Source organism: Protopterus annectens, chromosome 1.part0, assembly GCF_019279795.1.
Source record: "Protopterus annectens isolate FY-2018-M chromosome 1.part0, PAN1.0, whole genome shotgun sequence".
Classification (NCBI taxonomy): Eukaryota; Metazoa; Chordata; order Ceratodontiformes; family Protopteridae; genus Protopterus; species Protopterus annectens.
Window position 1 is genome coordinate 475852699 of NC_056725.1, and position 23621 is coordinate 475876319.

Sequence of the window (23621 nt, forward strand, 5' to 3'; positions counted from 1 at the left end):
CAATTCTGATTAGAGCCTCTGCGTTGTGTCTTTAGCAAATAATTGTGGACACAGTTTTAGCTCATGCATGATGTGTATACACACAAGATCAGTGGTGCATGTATAACTGATGGAATACCATTGGTCCACATACCCAATGTACAGTAGTTATGGTGAGTGTAGATCATATTGTGGACATGCCGGTGTCATCCATGACATGGCATGCTAAAACACAACTGCAAATTTAAACATCACACATACCCAATGTGTGTCATATGACCTAGCCAGTCAATAGCATCACAAGACATATATATGTCAGTTGTGCAAATGGTGAGTGGTATGCATATTGTTTAGAGGTGCATATGTTTGCACACACACAACATAGAGGTGTATAGCAATGAAAGCTATGTGTAGTACTGTGGTTACAATAACTGGATGGGGTGTAGTACCATAAGCCATCATCATGAACCATCATGTGGTCACTCAAGGCTACAAATGTGTCCCAAACCAGAACCTATCATGCTGTACCGGAACTGCACTACCATGACTACATTCACCATTTCACAAGCAGTTGTTACATGGGTTTGTAAGGAGGCCAATAAGGAGCATTCCCTAACATGAATGTGTTGTGTGTTGCAGAGTGCTTCACTGCCCCATGATAGGCCTCTACCCCTCAGGCATATTATGTGTGCTGTGTGGATGACATTTGGGATACTGGAGTGTGGCTTTACAGAGGGTTTGTGAAGCCTTCATGTGTAGCATGTTAACATGTTCTGTGTACGACATAGTTGTGTATGTTATGTGCATGTTGTGTATCGACTCTGCCTTTCCAATGGTCACTACAGTGTAGCCACATTTGTTTGAGATGGTCTGTGTATTGCATGTGTTTGAGGCAGCTAATCACATTAGTGAGATGTGCGTGGTCTCACAGCAAACATGCACTGCATGCATTATGGGTAGGTGTGTTACATGTGTACATGGTCTACACATTAACTATGACATGCACTTTTTATTTACAATAATAAATGTAGAACACACTCACCAGCATCTGTCTGCTGCCTTGTTGTCACAACAGAGGGACCTACATAGATATGAGACAGGTTGTCACAACAGAGGGACCTACATAGATATGATACAGTCTGTCAGTGGCGACAACTGTGGCATTGCTACTGTGGGTTTGCAATCTTACACTAGAACAACAGTTTACATTCACAGGCGTACAGATTATATTCCAAATTATCAGTATTGCACAACAACAGGCTCCATATCTTCTAACTACACAGTACACATCTCACATATGCATGATCTACCAATAGAGGTAACACAAGTCTACAGATATCCCATGTTACCTGCATGCTCCATGTGTTCTTGCTGGGTTGCTCCAACCTCCATCATGGTAAATGTCTGTTGCTGTTTTTGGGCAGGTGCCACCAGGCTCAGGAGCAGCTCCTCCACTCTGGTGAGGGGGGGGGGTAGATGTTAACCCCACCACTTGTTGCAAGCTGTTGTCTCCATACATGAGAAGCACGCTGACGGACATGTCTAAATAGATCACTGCAGTGGTGGCGTACCTGCTCATATGTCCGGTTATGCAGGCCTACCTCGTTTAATCTCCGGACAACACCTTGCCACATTGCAGTACGCTCATGCTGGTCTTGGCTGGTTCTGGAGCATAGTAGGCTGTAGTGCTGAATCATACAGCTGGTAAGAATCTCATCTTCAGCACTACTCTAGCTAGGATTTATATGGTGTGCCATGATCCCTGGAAGATTTAAAGAAAAGATATGTATGAGCAAGTCATATGGCACATTTAACATTATACAGTGCAGATATCACTGAACTGCCATATATAGCAACCTATTAGCTGACTGAGATTAAACACTTTCACTACCATTTATCAGTGCTCACCCCACAACTGCTTGAAAGTGCCTGGCACGCTGTATATAATAAACCATGTTCTGCACAGCAACAAAATAAAATGACTATATAAGACTATACAAGAGTACCTGGCACACTGTATGCAACACAATGCACCACCTAGCCACAGCAGATATAGATCAAGCCAATGCATAAAGAAATATGTCATCCATCGCAATATTTGTAAGGTCCAGGTACAGTATTACCATTATACCACACAACTTGTTGATGGCAAACCCGTGGCCAAAATATGTGCACAATTGTGAATATAGGTGGCATACTGCTGCAGTAAACTATAAATGTTGCTAGGTACGCAGTTATATGTTGTCACACATATGACAGAGGACATGTTACAGGCATACCCACACACACATCAGACATAATTACAAGACACAAAGGTATGGCAACCCAGATAAGCTATACATGTGTACCATACAGTACTGTCTGTCAGTACTTACAAAACCTTAAGCTTGGGGAATGTAATCTGTGATGACTACAGGGACCACACAAAAGAGTGGTTCCAAGCAATGTGAACATACACCATACTTTGCTGTTTAGGCCCAGAGCTTCAAGTAGTACTACAGTACATACAGGATTTGGATTCAACATCAGTACCAATCAATAAGCATACATGTAGTGCTTTAGCCTCCAATGACACACCCCAGTTAACACTAAGGGACTACATCAGACTGTATGCCAAAGTGCTTTATCTGCCTAGCAACAGCATACACAGCTTTTGCTGGGATCAAAGCAAGGACCCATAATACCTTGACAGAAACAGTTTACCACTAAGCTATCCCACAAATACACATCTTTGACATATTCACCAACACATTGACCATCACACTCAGTCAACTTTACATAGAATCTATTGCAACAAGTAGATGTGGGTGTGTATGAGTATATATGACTCCGTGTGTGTGTGTATATACATATATATATATATATATATATATATATACACACACACACACACACACACACACACACACACACACACACACACACATACATTGGTGTACATATGCATATAGGCACATATACAGTCCACCTTTCATGGTGGGAATATCAATTATACAAAGGATGTGAGGTATACAGTAATGTAATAATATCACACAGTCTTGTGAGAAATGCATTAAAAGTGTTCACAGCCCAGGTAGCTTTAGCAGGCCTCACTGGCTGCAACATTGCAAACTGAACAAAACACCCACAGTGTTTAACCACCACATGTCATATACCAGCACTGTATGCTGTCTTGTTTGTCACACATTAAACCTACATACAAATATGCACATAACAACCTTCACCAACATATATATGTCCACCTTTCACAAACAGTTGCAATATGTCCATTGCTCTATGCACATATACAGATGTTAATATATATGACACATATATATCTCTCTGTATGTGTGTGCCATACACACACAAGGTCCACACTGTTGTAAGTCCCTGGACTTCACAGCTGAACTGTTCGGCCTTGCTGCAACATGAACAGGTATCACATGTGAACACACAGTATCATTAGAGGGGGTATATATAGCTCCAAATGCTAGATTAGCATACTAGCCTGATACAGCAGTTGCCAATGCTAAGCTACACTTTAATATGACTATCATGCATGTGTTACTCTAGAACACCCATGTTTATATAAATGTTTGCGCTAATCCCCCAAACAGCCATTGGTCACACTACTGTACAGAACACAGATAACATGGATCAGATGTTTGACATTTAATGCTGAGCTATACATTTCACAGTTATGTCCCACTGCCCACAGGTGCACACTGAATTGTCCATGGCAGTAGTTAAACAGGACATCTGTGCATAGATATGTACTGCGGCCACATATGAATGGTTCACATTATGTAGAGTACTCTTCAAAAACATCTACTACATGCCAGTAAATACATATCTGTTATATACCTTTCCCTTGTATGAGTTGGTATTATTTCTTTTCTATTTCCTTTTGCTTTTCACTCTCTCTCTCTCTCTCTCTCTCTCTCTCTGTCTCTATCTCTCTGTATCTCTCTCTGTCAGTCTCTGCAATAGAGTGATTGCATTTGTTGGCAGCAATTACAGCCTGTTTTTATAGGTATTTGCACATGTGCATGTGATGGCCTCTGCACCAATTGGTGGCCACCATTTGCTAATTGCATGCAGCCTGCTGTGTGGTAATTGCAGTAATCACTGTCATAGCAACCCAATGCTATAAATTGCTAACTCAGGTAGGCATGGCCCTTTCAGCTTTCCAAGATGGGGATCATGCTTGTTTGCTGTGGACATCATTGTTTAAGGCAGAAGGTTGGTATATTTCTTATATCTGAAGCTAGGGGTGTAGCCAGTGATTTAAATGTTGTACTCAGACCTGAATGTTGCTGCTTCTAGTACACACTTGTCAGTGTAGAATTGTACTCACCCCTCAAAATGCTAACCCAAGATACATGGGAGTATGTACTTTCTTTTCTAATTGTACAATTAACTGCCATGCAAAACTAGTTATTGAGATGTATTCCTTTGGCACATGAATTGTTTGTGAACTGCTATACTGTGAATATTAATTTACTCACTTTTGAACAGTTTGTGCTTTTTTAGTGTTGACATTAACACATGCTGCTCAAGAAAACTGGACAAATTTCAGTACTGAGTATGCCTACCTACATCCTTGGTAGATCCTGAACACACAGGTATATTCTACATTTGAGTAGGGGTGCAGAAGTACAGAGAGCATTATTGTGTGAATTTTATCTTGCTGGACTTAAAGGGTTGCTGTGTACCTGTTAGTTTATCAAGGCAAGTGGTCTATCTGTGTAGGTCCCAACTGTGGACCTATCCACATGGTAGCCAGAGGTTAGCCAGCTATTCTTTGTCTGTGCACCACACCAGTCTTTTCAGCACTGGAACAATGGCATTGTTACAGTTGGTTGCTACCAGTACATGGCTACATCCTTTGGTATTTCAGTGTTGTACTCCTACATAAGGGTATGCTTCTGGAACTCCTTCCAAAGCTATTTGCACAGTGTGTAACAGCAGAAAAGCTGATACACCTGTGTGTTTCTGCCTCTGCCAGGCCTCTCAAACACTCAGGTACATATTTGAACAGACTCAGGGAAAAGTAGGTAAAAGTGAGGTACACCTTTAAAATATTAGTGCCATTAAGTTGAGACTTTGAGAGAACCAGAGCATATGGATTAATACACGCTTTCTGAAGTCCAAGCAGTGTCTAACTCTTACTTATTGTCATTATTCATTATGTGTAATTCACCACCTTTCTGGCTAACATCAGTACTTTTCAGAGGGATTCAGAGGGACACAGCTAAAATTTGTTTCAAAATCAGGAACATCCCTGAAAATTAGGCACAGTTGGGAGGTATGGCCTCTGCCCTAATCAGATATGCCAGTGTTTGTCCTGCTATGATACTTTGTGGGGGTTGTAAGGTGCTGCTGTAACATTATTTCCTCGTAGAATGGCTGCTTCTCTTATCACAGTCATGTAATGCAATTCCACAACAGCTGGTAAAGATCCTCAGAACAAGTTGTGTGTTATGGCATTCCTATTTTTCCTTTACATTGACTCACTCTGATGCATGATATATTGATTTCTGCACCAACTTGTATATCTACCGTGGCTTAGTGGTACTTCATGCAGTGTAGTGTGTACAAGGTCCCGGGTTCGAGACTGACTAGAGGTGTTTTATTTTGCTGCTGATCAGAACAAGGGCCCTCACATACAGAGTGACTAAGGCACTTTTAAGCAGTTGTGAGCAGGTTTGCACCGGTTTGCGTGATGCTTAGCAATCCTTAGCTAATTGCAAACAAGTGCATACTCACGCAAACCTGCTAACTACTGCTTAAAAGTGCTTACTCCCGCTAACCCCTGCACTCATTTCTTTGAAAGAAAAGAAAATGGGGAGATAGGAAAGTGGTGAAAAAGGGGCACAAAGAGGGAAAGACAGTAGGGAAAACAGCTTGGGATGTGCAGGACTGGTGTAGGGAAGGTCCATAGCTGCCCATTTCTTTAACAGCAACAGCTGTGCATATGCAATAAATTTGGAGGGAAATATGAAACCTTCCACCCCTGAGAGAGGGGTGAGGACAACAAAGTATGTTGTATTGCCAATTAAATGACATTTTATGTGTCCAGTGGACATGTGTGCAAAATGGGCAGCTATGTATGGGGCATATTTTTTTTTTGGGAGCAGATTGCCCTTTTTTTTTCAGGTCAGAGTGGAATGTGGGGTAGGGGAAGTAGGTAAATTTGGGGAGGTAGGTTGGGGAGGTAAACAGACAAGACAAACAAGATGCATACAGGGGTGGAATATGACATGTGGTGGGTGAACACCATTGACGGGGAAGGATGTTTGGAAATTGCAAGCCCATGAGCCCACAGATGGCAACAGTGGAACTGAGATCCCCACTCATGGGTAGTCACCACTGCATCTTCACAGCCCAGAGGGTGGCTGTGCTGGGGGCTGCGTAGGAGGGGCAGGCTCACCCCTGAGTCGCGCCACTCATGCCTCAAGCTGGCGTAGAGGATCAGCGACAGAATGCTCGATCTCTCTATGCACCACAGCCTGGACCACTCGGATGGTGATAGGTGGCCCTCCTCCGCCCACGCTTGCATGGGAGGGATGAGCCCATCCCCTGCAGCGCTTCCACCCAAAGGTGCACAGGGCCAATGAAGGAGGATGTCCCAGGCTGAGCACCGGACCTGCTGGTGTCAGGTGCCATCGCCAGCTGAGGTGGGACAGGTGAGTCCGCTGGGACTGGCCTTCCCATACGTTCTATGTTTTGGAGAATTTAATGAACATATGGGTTAGTAACAGCCAACAGCATTCCCAGTTAGTTATAACAGCATGCAGAAGTATTCCCATTAACCCCACACACCAGAGTTCCAACAGTTGAACAGCAAGCATAACACATGCATATATAGAACAACAGTGGACATTACAGCAGCATGCAGGTCTAATTGATGGCAACAGGCCACCAATATTGTGGTATCTGAATGGGGCACATGCATCGAAACAAATGCAGATATTTATAAACCAATAGGACATATGTCCCAACAAATGTTTTGAGATTAGACATACCCACTGAGGTGTGGAATTGCATTTTGTATGCACATAAAGTAGGGTGGAAAACGATAGCTCCATTAACAACTTATATATCCTTCTAGTTTACACTTCATTCCTATTAACTGCAGTTATATGTCCCCTACATGTATTATTACGCTACACAATTGTCCTTAAATTGTGAAATGGGTTTTGCTAGATCTTTATATACATGAGCTGTATCTGACATACAAACTGTCCGGGATGCAGATGTTACTGCTACATATTTTGTGAGTTGCTCAGACACACTACTGTTGAGATGGTACACTGACAGCTCTACTTTCCTTTAATTATCTAGATATGCTCAGGTGAAATTATCAGTTATATGTTAACAGCTTCCTACATTTCTTGCAGCACACTGACATTTCTGGGGAACACAATACCAAGCTACTCATGTGCCAGATTAACCTGTACATGCTGGGCATAAACCAACAGTTGAGGACTGTAAATATGCTTAAAAGCTACTGGCACTCCCTTCATCCACTTTATATGGGCCTACCCAAGTGTGGGTTAACAGCGCTTAATACAACAGTACTATTTCTATAATGCAAGAGTACAACAACATATCAAAGAAAATGACACAGACACACTCCAGGAATTATACCTTTATTAAAGACTTAAAACACTTTTCTAGAGGCTCTCTCATTTATTTTATATAACAGTACATGCTGAATTATTAACAAATTATTATACCTTTATTTATTGCGTTAAAACACTTTTTTTCAGGCTCTCTCATTTATTTTATATAACAGTACATGCAGAATGATTACTAACCTGCCTGGTGGTGCAGCCTTAGCAGCCTATCTGCACAGGCTTGCTGGTTCGCAGCGCGGACACCTGCAGCTGTGAAGTAAATGAAGTGATATTGAGACATACCTACCCATAGTATAGACTAGAATAGCAGTTCTTACATACTTAATTCCATGGCTACTTACTCAGTAGTGGGGCATTTTCCATCCCATGGGCCTCCTGGATCCAGTGGTCCAGTTGATCCTCCTTGCGTCTCTTCAGTTCTGCGTGGTGATGTCTGACTTGCTCACCAGTCAGAGGGATGCCTGTGGCACTGGTGAGTTCATGAGCTAGACGGTTCCAGGCTTCCGCTTTGTATTGGGTGCCTTGATACTGGCGCCACAGGAGTCTATCCTCATGATTATGGACAAGGAGCCAAACCATTACTTTTAACTCCTCAATGCCCCAACGTTGCGCTCGAAATCGAGAGCCCTCTCCAGCACTGGCCATGCTGCCTGCAGATGGGAGCTATACCCAGTTATGATAAGTATTCCCGCCTCTGGAGCTTAAATATGCCTCATTTACTGCACTTATTTGTGATTGGCCAGTTTTGAAAAAAACTCTTATAAAGGCACACCTGCTTAGCAATGGGTAAACGTCCATTGATATGTATGTGTGTGTTGAAAGTCCATGGTTGTGAAATGCTATCATGGCTTAGTGGTTCAGTACAGTGATTATGGTGCACAGTATCCCAGGTTCGAGCCCTGTCATTGCTTTTTATTTTACTACTGGCCAGACTGGCTAGGAGGTGTGGCTGTGTTTAGCTCACTTTGCTCAACTTTGCCTGACATTGCTCTACGTTGCTCCATGTTGCTCTGTGGTACTCTGTTTCTCGACATTGCCTGACGTTGTGCTAGTTAGCATGGTGCGCAGCTCCGCACAATTGTTTAAATATGCTAAATAGTGGTAAAATGCTTTATATTGCTGAAAATAGGGCAATCATGCCTCAGGTGGTGCTGCAGGGCTGCCTATGTTGGATGCACATAGTACACACCCTATACATGTTTGAAAACAGGTAGTGTCAAGTTAGGCATTCCTTTTACTGTATGTGCGAGTCAGAGAGAGGTGTAATTTCCAGGTTTTCTATTGAGTCAGTGTATGTGCTATGCATTGCTTCTTTGCCAAGGCCAAGGCATACTAGGCACACCTCCTTCTGCCTACTGGGACAGGCTCAGGTTGTTCCTCCTCCGAGTCACGCTGTGCCTGTGCAGGCCTTGGCAATGGTGGGGGGCTGTTTGGCCCTGCCCCATGCTGTTCCTGCTGCAGCTGTTTTTGCAGGATCATATTGTGTAGCATGGCACATACCATGACAATTTGGGTACATGTAGTTGATGAGTACTGCAAGGCTCCACCAGATGTGTCCAGGCACCGGAAACATGACTTGAGCATACCAAACACATGCTCAATAATGTTTCTTGTTTGTGCGTGTGCCTCATTATGAAGTTTTTGTTCAGGTGTGTGTGCATTTCTGATGGGTGTCATGAGCCATGGCTCCAGTGTGTATCCATCATCCCCAGTAGGTGACCGTCAGGGATGTCCCCATTGGCAAATTTCTGGAACAGTTGCGTCAGATGCCAGATGTGGGAATCGCAATAGCTTCCAGGGCAGCTAGCACACACATTCATTATTATGCCCTGGGCATCGCACATGACCTGGCAGTTGATGGAGGGGAAGCCCTTGCGGTTGATGTAGACCATACCCTGCTCACCGGGTGGTGCTTTGATGTGTATGTGCATGCAGTCTATTGCACCCACTACCTCAGGGTATTCTGCTATTTGGTGGAAAACACACATATTGCTGGCCAATACCTCATGGGAATTGGGGAAATATATATGGTCACCGACATGTGCTGACATGGCATCCAGGAACTGGTGCAGTACCCTGGATGCTGATGCCTGTGAAACCCCCATCATATCACCAGTTGGTCTCTGGAAGTTACCTGTAGCTATTATTCGTAGGCCAACACATACCTTGGTATCCACTGGGATGGGTTCCTCTCTGTTGGTTCCGTGTGTGAGGCGTGGCCGGCACAGCTCAACAATTTGCTGCAGGAGGTCTCTGTCCACTCTATAGCACTCCACTATCTCCAGCTCATGTAGCCTCTGGTAGGTTACCCTGGGTCTGTACACTCTTCTCCATCTCCTCACTGTGGATTCCTCAGCAGCATTCACAACATCACCACCCTCAGTATCTTGCACATGTTGGTTTATGATAGCAATAGCAGCCCCTAACATTTTGTTTGACTTAAGCTTTTTAAGTTTTCACTCTTTGTATACTGCAGTGTTGCAGAGTTCTTGTGAAAAAACAGGGTAGACTGCTGTTTGCAGAGTTTAAAGTGCTGGGCTGGGCTGGGCTAGTCTACTGCCTGTGTAATTGGCTGATTCTGATATATTTCACCTGGCAGCTCTGCTAGTTCTCCTTGGTTAACTTCCTACTACTTCTTTTCCTTCCTTTTCCCTTTCTGTTTCTGCCCAAGGCAGCACCACGCAAACAAGTGCAAACCCGCACACACGTGTGCACAGTTTGCAAGAAATTTCAGATAGATCCACGGAGTGCGCCTTTGGTTTCTTGTTTTCGGCTAGGACAACTGTAGACACGCCTCTAGCAATCCTGAGCAACTCAGGGCAAACACAAGCCACTGTGCTCCAATAAGCTTACAGTCTTTCAGACATACCCCCTCATGATGTCACCTATCTTCTACTCTACTACTCCCCTACTCCTACACTTACACTCTAGGGACATGACTCACATGCTGGGGAAAATTGGGATTCACTATCCTTATCCTCATTTGCATAGGACTGCCTACTAATGTTTGGTTACATCTCTCACACTGAGCTCCCCCCCCCCCTTAGCAACCACTACTCAGTGGCCATGTTGTTTTCAGCCTGCCATTCACTTGCATGGCAGAACAAGCTTTTTAGTGAAAATGCCCATTTTTGGCTATTTTTCAATTTTTTTCATTTTATTTAAAGCGCCGCACATTTGCGTGGCGTTGCGCTATGCTTAAACATCGGAGATCAGGGAAAAAAATGGATTTTAAGGATTTACAACATTTGCAAATGCCAATGGCCTTATATTTGGCCATTGGCATGCTTCCTCAACTAGATGCATCCTTTATTTGGAGCTGTCATATCTCTGTTTAGCTATTTGCACAACGATACTCCGTTACCAAAGGAGTACATTTCTGCAAATAACACTACTCTTACACGAACAGGTTAGTGTTTCCTGGATCACAAATTTACCTAATTTGCATAGCTTTCAGCAGCAAATGAGGTAATTTGCATACCATAACACTGTCCGTGCAAGAGTAGCTTTAGAAGCTGTCATGCACACCCCTGCCGGCTATTGCTGGATCGCTCGGCAGACATATTGGCTGTCTGCCATCTTACACTACTCTTAGACTCCTTGCAAGCCTTTGTAAATCTGGCCCAGTAACTATTACTTTTGTAATATCTTGTAAACAACGTACAATATCTCAGCAACAACTCAGGTTGCACGCATACTGTCAGCAGCATTTTATTCATCTACCTGAGAGCTTTCATATGAGGTTAAGGAGTTCTATCTGTGTTACTTTGTTGTTGAGATATTTAGAAAAAATTGAAAATTATATCTATATAAATTAATATCATAAAAATAACAGTTCATATCTATTTACCTGCACCAGAAAGAGGTCAAATATTAATGCAGTTGAGCTTGCTATTGTATAATCTTTAAGATGAAATCTTCTAAAACCTTATATATAGTGTGATTTTGGAATTACTGATGCAAATATAAACAAGCAATATTGGACACCTAGAGCTGTCAGTAGGAGTTAACTGCAGATGCATCTGGAGGCATCACTCAGATGTAATGAGTTAATACAGTACACAGGTGATTCCACAATTATCACCTCCAACAATATACAAAATCTCTACACTGTCACTCAATCTCTGCACCTAGCAGAACAATGGCTAACTGAAAACAACCTGCTTCTCAACCCCAACAGACCAAGCTTCTCCTTTTCCTTCAAAAATACCTCAGTCCAGCTAAAAATAACTTCATCTTATCCTTAGATAATACAATTATCACCACCGAGTCAAACACCAAATTGTTTGGCCTTCTATAGATGACCAATTAAAATTAGACCCACATATCTTAAACTGTATCAAAAAGTCCAGTCAAAAACTAGGTCTTCTATGCTGCAGCAACAAATATATACCTAATAAAATCTATACCTATACTGGCTCAAACATTTATTCTACTGTCCCTGCTATTTGCTGCTGCTATACTTACTAACCTCCAAAATAATCTCTTAACCAAACTAGAAAGCACCTTTAACAAGATAGCAAGATTCTCATCCAGTAATAGCTACAAATCTCGTCATTGTATATCCCTAAAAATATTAAGATGGCCTGAGATCCCCCACATGCTTCAAATAAAACTACAAATTGCACATAGCATCCTAAATAGCCCCAACTCCTGCCCTGCCCTTCCATCCATAATTACACCCTACACACCCAATCTTGACCTCAGAAGCACACACCAAAACCTACTTCAGGTGAACAATTCCAAACAAAAATATTGGAAAAATACTTTACAGTCATTCAATTGCATACTCATGGAATAAACTTCTATTATCCATTTGGTAAAGTACCAAAAGTGGCAAATTCAAAAAGCAACTAAAAAATAATTTCCAACATGCATAGATCTGTACTTGTCAGGTGCTATCTAAACTGTCTACACATATTACTCTCTCTACAGTTCTATGCTATTAAATGCATCTTTGTTGTACTATGTCATGATTTTACTCTGAATTGCATATTACATATTAGTCATTTTTTTTTTATTTTAGACATTGCTATACTCCCTGTATATAACTAAATGCTAACCAAATTTCTCAAACATATTGCTACTGCATTCTCAAAATACTGTACTTCTGCCTTGTAAATATTCACTTTGTATAGCTCTCTTTTTGTACTAAGTATTTTACAACTTGAATTGTTATTTTTTTTTCTTATTTTTTTAATTACTTTCCTTGTGCTTTTCTCTTCAGGTCTCCGCTGAAAAAGGGCACTCTGGGCCCAGTCGGACTAACCCTGTTAACAAATGTAAAAATAAATAAATAACTAAAATAATCTTGGGAAATTTGATTCGACATTTTTTAGGAAAGAGATATTTTCAAATACTTATTTACCCTTCACTACCTGCCACACACATGCATGTCAAATAAGTGTTGTAAAGGGCCAATTAGAGTAGCTAGAATGTGTTCAAATTTCATACTTTTTATTAATGAAGTCGATAAAATAACTGGGATGTTTCTAGAGTGTGGTTACCCCCAAGACTTTAACACATTTAAGACTAAAATTATTTAGACATGGAGTGTGAAACATCACCCACTTTTACATTCAGAAATTGAACAGAATACATCACTTTTTATTGATTAACAAAACAAAGATTTCCATGCCTCCTTTTTTATTAAGTATAACTCATTTGATAAAGAAATTAGAAAAATAAAGAACTAATGGAATTTGTTTAAAACTGATTTGGACTTTTATAAGGCAGTGGGTGAAAAACTTATTTTTATATATAAGTTGGGTAAAATTTGCAATGCATTTTTGAACATCAGGAAAACACACACACACACACATTTGCAGTAAGTACCTGCCCATGCGGGTGCTGTAAACAATGTCCCTATGGATGTCTAATGACTTCACTGTATGGTTAGATCAAAAAATGCAACTGGTGAAAAGAAATTGTTCTACCATGGGTGTTGTTTACATGGCCACATGTCAGCATGTAAAATTTCTACACTGGCAAAACTGAGAGGGTTTTACGTAAATGTATTTATAAACATAATTATGATATTTTAAAGAACACAAAAGGTTCATTTTGTAAACACACTGTGTCCATTATATAAAAAATCAGTTCAGGATGCTAGAAGTGGTTATCCCTAATGAAAGGGAAGATGACTGAGACAGCTGGTTAGAAATTAAGAAAGTTTTCTGGTAATTGAAGTTGGATGCTTCTAACATTCCTGGTTTTAACGATCACATCTCTGTCTTCGCATGGTTGAATTGCAGACTACTAACACTATAAATTATATTATCTACATTATTTAGCTTTGGACTAAAACTTTTCAATTATCACATCATAGATTTTGATGGCTTTATTTGTTGATATTTCAACTATTACCATTATTCTGATTATTATTTTATTTTATATAAAATAACAGATTTTAATTTGTATTACAATGTGGATTGTACATGAGATGTCTGTTGGTAAATGTAATGTATGTTTTGATGTTGGATGTCATTAATGTTCCTTAAAGTTAATCACATGATCTTCTTAATTTTGTATTTGAATGAAAGAAATATGTTAAATACAATATTATTTTTAGACCATGGCCAGGATTCATGAATGCTTACACTTTGCACCAAGCCTGTGTGCATGAGTAACAGTGATGAGTGCACTGTCTGGTATTAATTAAATGGCTCTGCACCTCACAACCTGGCTGAAAAGCAAGGTAAGTATCAGAACATCCTAATGAAGCAAATAAATGTGGTGTAGTGATTCAGGAATGTAAAAAAAAAAAAAAACAGAAGTCAAACACTGTGCTCCCTTGACCTCAAGTTCTAATACTCTTTGGAATGCAGCCACAAAGACACTGAGAAAAATGTTAGGGGTTGCTGCTGCTGTCATCAATCTGTATGTGCAAAGGGCTTTAATACAAAGTCCTGCTGCCAGACCTTAGACTAGAAGGTGAAGAGTGTTTAGACCATGTTTGACCTGTCATGGACTTCATAACATAGAAATAATAGAGGACTACAGGGTGAACAGTAATACCTTAGAGCAAATAGTAAACATTTGCCACCCTCACTTGAGGCCCTCGGAGAATTATGAGGATCCATCCCAGTGGAAACCAAGGTATAGGTAGCATTATGTATATTAGCTACAGACATTAAAGAGATGCACAGGGGAGATATTAGGGGTCTCAGAGGTCTCAGCCTCAAGAATATTACATCAATTTCTCAATGTAATGCTGCTGCATGTAAGGGAACATATCTGATTTCAACATACCCAGTGGAGAAAGCTACAACTATGCAACATTTCTATGTCATAACTCATTTCCCTGAGGTTTTTGGGGCCATAGACTGCAGACACATAGAAATAAAATCCCCACTTGGTGAGCAGGGAAGGAGGTACATCAACAGAAAAGGTTATCACTCTATCAATTGATAGGTGGACCTTAATGCTCAAGGGATTACTGTAAAGTGTGCTCAGAAAACACTTGCAGTTTCCACGACTCCCACATATGGCACACCTGTGATCTGTATCTAAGGTTTTAAGGGATAACTTCCACAAGGACATCTAGTGGGGATGCAGGTTATGGCTTGGAACCTTGGCTCATGACACCCATGAGGATCCTATACAATCCCATAGAGCAAGGGTGCAATGATCTACATGCTCAAACTCAAAATATTGTAGAGATCATTTCTGGCTTGCTTAAATCAGATCTCTGATGTCCAGATACATCAGAGGATGCCCTACAGTATAACGCAGCCATCTCTGCCAAAATGCTGACAGTCTGTGCCATGTTAAATAATTTATTGTTAGAAATCAGTTGCAACAAGGAGAACATGGCCAGGGACCACAATTCCCAGCACCACATGCAGGGCCAACAGTCACAGATGAGGAGTCAAATGAAGAACCAGCAGTTGCAGAAGATTCTGGCAGACAGAGGAGTGCACAATATGCTATGGGACAGGCTAATAGGCAGAGAATAGCACACATGGTCACTACCTAAGTGAATACTTAAGAAGCTAAACACATACAAACAATAATGGTGATGCATCCAAAATGATCAGAATTCACTTACCCATATCATGGTTGTGTTCTGGGAGCATCAAGTCCAAAAGAAACAGCATTAACCAAAGTAAGTGATGAAACTGTAAAAAAAAAAAAAGAGATAAATGGTTACCTTTATGTTTAAGCATTGTTCTTTACTAAGATAAAAGCTTTTCTCACCTGTACAAGAATGTCAGCAGTAACTCACAAATGGTATGTGCTACGTAAACATATACAAACAAGAAAGCTACTAAAAGTTATATAAATGCATTGGCACAGCACTGGAATAGTGTATCAAGTCAAAGCAGGTCCATGTCAAACCAACCCACACAATGTCAAGTTAAACTTCATCATCATCCACATGATCAAGCATACTTATGAATCCCTAAGAAATAGAAAATCCAGCACACTTCATAAGACAAAAAATAGGAATATGCACTGACCAAATACATATACCTGGCCTGCTCATTACTGTGCATCACAAGTAAAAGTTATCCAATTTAGACACCCTGACAGTCACAAGGACAATCTCAGTGTCATCTGTACAAGGTGCTGAGCAAGCAGTAAATCATAACTAACAGGACTTTAAAACTACTATCATTACTCTAACTGAAATTAGAAGCAAAACCTAAATAACACTGTAGAACTTGAGCATAATAACAAAAAGTGAAATTCAGTACAAAATTTTGGTGAATCATACATAGGCAACCCAGAGCCACAAAGACATGTGCAAAAGGCAAGGCACAGTCATCGCCACTTGCACAGGATGGGTTAGGTGTTACAAGAGGGCAAGCTTGACACAAAAGTGTGTGTGTGTGTGTGTGTGTGTGTGTGTGTGTGTGTGTGTGTGTGTGTGTGTGTGTCAGAGAAAGAGAGAAATCAGGTTAGCAGCAACTATGCATTCTCAAGGTCAGGAGGAACAGGTGTAAAGAAGTAAATGTAAATCATTTATACACATGAGTATGCATGACGTAACATGGACAAGATGAGGTGTACTGCATGCGCATCTGTAGGAATACAGCCAAAGCAGTTATATTAACACTGCACCATGGCATCAGGAACAGGCATGACACATGCATGATAAATGATTTAGTTAATTGCTGCTGCCTCCAATTACATGAACGTCTCCTGCCAGGCATTGAACTGCTAGCTCCATGACACTGGCTAAACATCAGGCTGCTATCTCAACATGAAGGATATCTTCTAGATGAGCTCTCATCATAACTACATCCACAACCACATGGCCTACAGCTTCTGGGTGTGGAAACCTCAATCACTGATGGAGCAGTCAAAGTACAGGAGTGGGATCTGACATTACCACATTGGTTAACTTCTGATAATGAAGTGGCTTTTTGGCCACTTTGATGCTTACTCTCTCCCATCAGAACCCAGTGTGCCATTCATCTCATCCTAGGACTCACAGACATGGGTCATGCAGTCTCACATCAGAATGCATGACTATTATATCTTCTGAGGCCCTGGTGGAACTTGCTTGTGCCGTCATGAGAGTGTCAATGATGTAAATTGGGTGACACCTACTGACACACCAACATCATGGGGAGGGTGGAAGCATGCCTTGTTTGAGCACCTCTATTGACATCCCTATGTGGTACTTCACCCTCGTGATGGCTATCGGAAAATCATGCTACTCTGATGAACTGTGTCACCCTCAGCATGTCTTATCTCAGTGGGCTCTCATGGGTATGCATAGGCATACTGACTGTATCCAAACTACTGGGATGAGATGTGGGTGCTACAACCTCAGTGTTAGACTATACAATCTGCAACACCAAACTGTGCCTCTTCATCATTGCCATAATCATCAGATGCTACTGATTCTCTGACATCAGTGGTAGGAGCACCGCAGTGCAAACTCAACAGTGATTATAGCAGTACAACACAGCAAAAAGAGAACTACAAGAAGAAATAATCAGACATATGATACATAACCTTGAGTAAAGCAATAATAGATGCAAGTGCAAGTAAAAATTTCAGTAAGGTAAATTTAAAGATCAATGTATGAATGAAAAGAAAAAATAAAGTTATGCCTATATCATTTGCAGTTGGCTGTAGAACCCCAATGTCATATCTGCCTAGAGAAACAACATGTAGATGGCTAGGTATGATACTGATTAAAAAGATGACACATGAAAGACAAGTATTTACAACTCTAAACATAATTTTTTTATAAAATCTATTTAAACATACTTACCTGAGTGTGGGAATACCATGAAAGAGATTTCCTCAGGGTGCGGCTCTTCCATTGCAGACTTCCATTGGGTTGACCCCTGTGATTTCCCCAAATGTGGGAAACTCAAAACTCAATTGCATAATTTATGGTAGGGGGACTGCATTTGTGCATTCTGCTGAACTTAGGGGCTGGGTTTAGTATAAAGTTTAAGGTCTTCACCTAACAGACACAAGGTGCATGGTTTGATTCTGACCTCTAGTTATTAGCTAGGCTTAAAAGGGCCCTTTAGGGAAGTTAGTGTTGTATTCACATATGAACCTATATATATATATATATATATATATATATATATATATATATATATATATATATATATACCGTTTGATTTTCTTCCACATCTGCACCTATATCCATCATGGTACTTGGCAACTCTTCTGAGATACCCAGATCCTGTAAATTCGACAGGAACTCCTCTGCCTCAGTGAAAGGTGATTGGTAAGAGCACCACCCCCAGTAGCTGTTTGCAACAGCACTGATTCTCTTTTTTGCCTTGGTAATCATGTCACTGACCTGAGGTCTGATAGCCTGATAATCATGGCCATGACTACCACAACATTAACATCATTCCAAAAAAATATATCCAAAGTAAAATAACCTGACTGAAAAGAAATAAATGTTGAAAGGACTCCAGTCACAACTAAACAGCTTCAAGAATTTATTAAAATATAAAAAGTCAGTAAAATAACATGAGCACTTTCATCTCACCACAAAGACTTCATCAGACAAATATTAACACACATTAACATCACTGACCACTTGCCACCAGACATGGCCATAGATGAGCTTGCCAGCTATGTTTTTCATTAAGATCATGAGCCACATTGATGGAAGACCTAGACTATAAAACCACAATTTCAGCATCTAAAAATGCAGGTTTACACAGCCCAGAGGTTTCAAGTGTCATACCCCTGTACTGAGTCAGAAAAATACATGTCAGACAAATCAACACAAGCTGTGTGTTTATGAGACAAGTTACACTGAGCAAAAATCAAATATGCATTTATGCAGGCATGAATACACACATCTTGCACTTAAGTGCAAAATTCCCTCCTCCTACCACCACCAGCAGCAATAACAGAACTAAATAAGGGAAACGAAATGTGTCAATGTCCAAAATATATAACAGCATTAGCAATGAAACATGGGTATGAAATAAAACTTAAAAAATAACATTCTATAATCATACATCTTTTAACAGCCCTAATGACATGTGGACAGAACACATCAGTGGTATGTAATGCAAGTCAATGCTCATTGTAATAGTAATTGCTAAATCTTCCTTACAAAAAGCACATTGCAAACTGTAGATGACATTCAGTTATGTAATAAAAATGAAAGACATCCTACAAATAAACCATTCCCTCTCCAGCTCATCAATCACAAATGGCTATAACACCACCCTTCTAATGGGATAAGAGGTTTTTATGCCAGATATATACAACAATCTTAGCATAGAGCGCTTTCTGAAATGTAACTTTAACATTGCTACTTCTCCAAAGTTAGAAATGTGTTCACATCCTTGGTGAAATGTTCTCATAAACCTATGTAACATAAGTTGAGGATCATTGCATTAGCAAGTGTTATACTTTCTATGCCATTACAAATGGGCACAGTACAGACATCCAGGATCATTTTTTTAGGTAAACATAAAAAAATCATAACTGCAAGCATTACTTATAAAGAAAATAACATACCTTGACATGAACTGTAATAAAGTTCTCCCAAAAGAATACAGTTGCAGCAATTTAACTCAGTCAAGCAGTAGTATCTTAAGTTGATTAATCCAAGCAGTCTTCCCTACAATACAAGTCCCTTAGCACCAGGCTGTGCTTATATAGAGTAGACTAACACCTGTGAACATGGTGAATATGTAAATCAGGTGTCCGCTCATTATCATTACTGAATCACTGGTCAGGTAAACAGGGTGTGAGAACCTACACAATGCCATGCAGACACTCAAGCTGTACAAGAGCGAGTACTTAGTACTTTCAGCTGGCTAATGGCTTAAAAGTCTGACTAATTAGTGGTACTGCATGACTAATTAAGTGTTTAATATTCCTGCTATTTTGATATACACTTACAGAGGACATGTCAGGAAGAACAGGCGTAAGCAAAGTGTGTGATTACATTGACTGACTTAGGGAATAATATTTATACCACCTTTATGAAAATACTTTTAAGAGGTAACTGTGCCTCTGAGAAAAAAATGTTTCTAAGTTATATAAAGTGTATACAGTTTAAACATACAAACCATAAAAGTTAAAAAAATACATGCAAATTATAATGCAATCATGTTATAAATGCATCAAAAGGGAGTAATGCTCACAAACAAATAAGGATACGACACTCCTGTATTGCACACATGTGTTTGTACTATGACATCCATTCAGCCAGAGCACTACTGTGAAAGAACAAAGGAGAAGTGTACAAACATGGGCATATTGCTCACTAAATGTACAATTTTAAAATTATAAATTTGAGTATATGCAATCTACTTTCTTTACTTTTCCTGTCTGTGTTGATGTAGCAAACAATGTTAATCTATCAATATTTTATGATAATGTGCAGTTTCACAGTTAAATTCTAGAACAGGTGATATCTTGGGATAGTTGGGTCTTTAATGTTCACATTTTAATGGTACAAGACCACAGAGTTGTGAAATCATCATGCAGATTCATGTTTTTTTTCTTTTTTTGCATTTATATTTTGCATGACACTTTGCACTGATGACTGTTGACTTTCGGCAATGAGTGTAATTGAATGAAAATTAACTACTGAAGACAAAAACTCAAAAATTAAATTAAAAATGCCATCAGTAGCACAAATGAGACAGTCACTATTGAGCTTCATTTGGTGCACCTGCTATGTGATGTCTTAGTGGTACAACATGTTAATGCAGTTAGATATGAGTAACAATACCAATAAGACAGGGTTCCTTTCCAGCTTTGGATATTTTGAGGTTAGTATTCACAGTTAAAGACATTTTTGTGTAGTGGAACCTGAAGCTCAATTGTAATTTTCATGATTTGGGTTTTAGCAACAAAGTGTGTATGATGTATAATAAATAAGATAAATTTGATATGTGTATCCTGCAGTTGTCTGATTATTGATTATAGTGATAATACCTTTTTATGCTCATGATGTAACAAATATGTCATGAACTAAAATGTGAGGAAGTAAAATCAACAACAGAATAAATTGTGAAATATTGATCCTTAATCAAATTCATTGTGTTTGAATAGGCCTAAAAATATAGAGCCAGATTTGCGTTTTTGTTTATGCATGCAGTTTTAGGAAAAGACAGTTATGTAGAAGGGGAAAAAATAGTCTTGCTGGTTAAGCATTAGATGTGCAGAAATAGTTCTCAATGGAAGACTACAGAGTGTTCCTTTCTCAAGGGAAAGATATGATTACTTTCAATGGAATGTTAGATAAAGAATAGACAGGCATGGTCAGGCACATGCAAGACAAGGCTTGAAAACCATGATTAAAGAGGCATGTAAACCATTAAAATGTTTTGGTACTATTAGGAAATACTTCAGACATGGGCATTGGAGCCAGTTAAGTTTGTTTTTCGGCTGATATGCAAAAGGTCTTTGCAGTATAGACCCCTGAGCCTGAGTACTGAAGTCAGGTCAAATATCTGGCGTTAATGATACCATTCAGGAGGAAATGATTATTTCAGTTTATATTATTCAGGAGCATCAGAATATAGGTGCAAACTCTTTGGATATATTTTAAAGCACTGTTATTATTTATCAGCACTGTTATTGGAGACAGTATTCAAATATTGTTAACATCAACTGCCACTGTACATAATAAAGCATTCTTAACTGAACTACAGTGTGTGCAGAATTAATTCTGAAAAGTGCAAGAAGACTTGGCCTATAAAGGAGACACTGCCAACTGTTCAGCACAATTGTGGGTAATTAACAGATAAAGACATTCATTCCAGTTTCATTTCAGTTGTTTCCAGTTAATTCCAGTATACTAGAATCTTGTCAATTCTTTCAATGGCAAGCCTACCATTGATGGGGGGTGCAACAACTAAAGTAAGTCCCAAAACCCCATAGCAAACTTATCAGCAGTCAGACTGTATGTATTCTACACAGCAGACATCAGTACAAAGTAAAAGCATTTACAGTGACATTTTTTTCTAATGTATCAGTAACTACAGCAGAAATGTTTAGTAAAAGATTTTTCAGTAGCACACCAGTGTTTCTCCAAATGGGAGGCAGTAACCTCCATACAGAATAAGGCCACCGACAACAACACTACAGTTGCTCCTTATGGAGCAGACTTTTTGGTAAGACACCACTGATATTCTAGATGTGAACTCCATACATAAGACAGCCAGACAATGCACCATTTTTCCATTACATACAGAAATTGCAGACAAATTGCAGAGCAGTGGGTGATCACAGTGGTATAGCGGTTAGCGTTGCCGCATCACAGCAAGAGGTTCAATTCTCGGCTGGGGTGCCTTCTGTGCAGAGTCTGCATGTCCTCCCTGTGGTCACGTGGGTTTCCTCCGGGTGCTCCGGTTTCATCCTACATCGCAAAGACATGCAGTAGGTGGATTGGACACTCTAAATTGGCCCTAGGTGTGAGTGTGTGCATGTGTGTGCCTTCTGTGGAAGGTTGGGCGCCGGGCTGGCAACTAGACACCATAAAACTCTACTGCCAATCATGAGTGGACAGATGAACCACTGTGGTGACCCCTAACTGGGAAAAAGCCGAAAGAAGACAAATTACAGAGCACTAGTGTTTATTCAAAACACTACTCCAGAAAAAGTCTCAAATAACATCAACAGACCAGCAGTACTTCAGAAAATCTATAAACTTCAGCAGTATTCCTTCAGAATATAAAATTACATTATCCAATTAACAGCAATGTACTTCAAACTTTCAAATTTCCAGTGTGATGTCACTAAGACAAGAAGCAAGAAAAAGTTTAAAAATCCACAGGTGACAGGACACATTAATCATAAAATGATGTAAGAATTTATGTGCTTTTTAGCTAAGTCAGGCAGTGATTATCAAAAAAAGTTTAAATACATCAGTTAAAGTCCAATTTATAAACAAGTCAACCAATACTTCTACAGTATAGACAACAGTGAAAGTTAAAAACTGGGTAAATCATTCAAAAACTGTATTCCAGAAATGTTCATTTAAATGTAAAGGTTATTAGTTCAGGACTATTACATCTTCCCAGATGGAAAAGGGTTAAATCACAAAAGCACACCACATTGGATACACTCCCTGGGATTCACGAAGCCTGCGCCAGGTGCAGGAGTAGCGTTGGTGTTCCAACACCAAATATGGCTGCCGAGCGATGACGGTACAAGCTGTTTTCACGTGCACTACCTGCATACGCTACGCCAGCACAGTTCTCGGCTCCTGTATGCTAGTCACCCCATTTTCAGCAGTGTAGCATGCAAATGAGGGTAGTTAGTGATCCAGGAAATGGTGCAGGTGTGGTGCAAGCATGCAGAAATGTAAACCGTAAACAATGGTTTACATTACTGCAAACATAAAATTGGAGCCATGTCAGTCGGCCAAACACATGTATTATATTGTTAATATATGCCAATGGCTAAATATATAGCCACTGGCATAAAAAACATGTACAAAATTTAAAAATAACATTATTATTTTTCCTTACGCTATTGTGAAGTTTAAAGCGTAGGGCAGAGGTGCGCAAATGGGATCATAAGAAAAATAGAAAAAAAGAAAATAAAACTGCAATG

General features: G+C 40.0%; 1 non-coding gene across 1 annotated transcript; it reads left to right on the forward strand.

Annotated features, from left to right (window-relative positions):
• Positions 1-17824: 17824 nt before the first annotated feature.
• On the forward strand, positions 17825-17988 carry LOC122802044. The gene has a single exon (XR_006364859.1). It is a non-coding gene; the product is annotated as a U1 spliceosomal RNA (small nuclear RNA).
• The last annotated feature ends 5633 nt before the right edge of the window (positions 17989-23621 follow it).